At 28.4% G+C, this 1,800-nt stretch overlaps 1 long non-coding RNA gene across 1 annotated transcript; it reads left to right on the forward strand.

Moving 5' to 3' along the window:
- Positions 1–62: 62 nt before the first annotated feature.
- Positions 63–1,749, forward strand: LOC111087390. Its single transcript, XR_002612092.1, has 3 exons — positions 63–301; positions 466–571; positions 1,257–1,749. It is a non-coding gene; the product is annotated as an uncharacterized LOC111087390 (long non-coding RNA).
- Positions 1,750–1,800: the final 51 nt, after the last annotated feature.

Here is a 1,800-nt window from a genome sequence, read left to right on the forward strand (position 1 = left end):
TTTATGTCTTTATCTTACAAATAAATCAGTCTTTATTCACAAAATGTATTTAAATATTAACTTGTTGTGTTTAGAGTGTTGTAATTACAGAATCAAATTTTATACTTCCTAATGTCTGTTAATGTATCTGTATAATCGTGAAAAAGCTATGTATATCAAACATTTTGAATACCAATGTTTTAGCAAGCAGAACAAGAAAATGAGCAATGGAGAAAACAAGAATTAGCTGCAAAAGAAGCAGAGGAAAACCCTCCAGCATATGTAAGAAAAAAGAACTCTCAATGCACAAAAAATTAAACAGGTAAAGTTTCCAAACAATTACAGTTCTTAGCTATATGTGTAGTTTCATTATCTTTATGTTTCTAAAATAGTAGTTTTTCTTTGTGCTATTTCACTTCCAATGTATGTTCTGTTTTTATATTATTTGTTAAAATCAGTTTACTGAATCTTTTTTTTTAATTCTAGGATGCTGTTCTCAATTAATTGAAGAATAAGACACGTCAGGTCAAAGAAAAAAGGCTTTTAAAACAAGATGAAATCTATAACGGTGCTCTTGAGGATATACTCTTAGGTGAGAAGTTCTCTTTCATTAGAAAATACATTTGAACTTTAAATTTGACATTAAAATTGCCATTAATGACATCAATGAACTGAACATTGTCTAATATGTATGCTTTTGTTTTAAAATATAATTCTCAATTTGGCTATTTCATTAAACCTTTAGCTAAACATACAAATGTAAATAAAAATATTTTTACCAATTAATTATTTTGTAGCCTCCCTAGCTTCTAGTGTTCGGGCATATACCATAAAAAAATTGGGTTTCAATCCCCATGGTGTGCACAGTGTAGATATCCCATTGAGTAGCTTTGTGCTTAAACACAAACAAACAATATTTGTACAAAAAATGAGAATTAAATCTAGATTTAGAGATGTAACAGTAAGTAAATTGAGTTTATGATGTCTGGGCATTATTATACTTCTCGAATTAATTGCATAAATTTTCATTTCACAATATTTTTATAATTTTATCAGCTCTAAGATTAATATGTCCTCTGTTTTATATGAAATTTGCAATAGGTAGATGTTTTAGTTGCTAAGGAAGGCACATGATGGTAACTAACAACTAAAACCTTTATTCACAAAGTTGATTCAAACAGTAAATAAAATTAAATATGTTTTCTAAAGCAAAGCATACAGAATCTTCAGATACTTTTTAAGTTTACAATAAAATCAAATAATTCATTTTAATATAGGTCTTAAGAATGAGCCTTATCGTTGAGCCTATGCAGTAAGAAGAAGTCAGAGAAGGAAACAAGAAAATGTCAGACTTTCTCGAACAATGGATGAACTAGATTTTTAGAAAGTTTTCTTATAGGCATGCAATTAAATTAAACCAAGTGCTTGTGTAAGTGACAGTAATTTGGTTTGGAAAACACTTTTAGCTAGTCAACACAGGAAGTGTATCAAAATCTTCGAAATCAGATTGTACAATATTTTTTGATACATTTGTAGAGGAGGAGAAGAGCTGTTGTCCAAGATGTAAATTTAGGACATCTAATACTTTCTTAGTTTACAATATGTGTTGTTTGTTTTGGCAATAGATAATAATAATGCATTATTCATGGACCATCATAGGTTCTTTGAATAAAGATATTACATTGTTCCTCTGAAGCTTGATGGAAAATCTCTTGAAAGCAGCACCATAACCACAGCTAATATTCTAATATGGTGAAACCTGGGTTTTGAGCTGTAACTTCCATTTATTTATATATATATATATATATATATATATATAAA

This window comes from Limulus polyphemus, unplaced genomic scaffold (genome assembly GCF_000517525.1).
Source record: "Limulus polyphemus unplaced genomic scaffold, Limulus_polyphemus-2.1.2 Scaffold68, whole genome shotgun sequence".
Taxonomy (NCBI): Eukaryota; Metazoa; Arthropoda; class Merostomata; order Xiphosura; family Limulidae; genus Limulus; species Limulus polyphemus.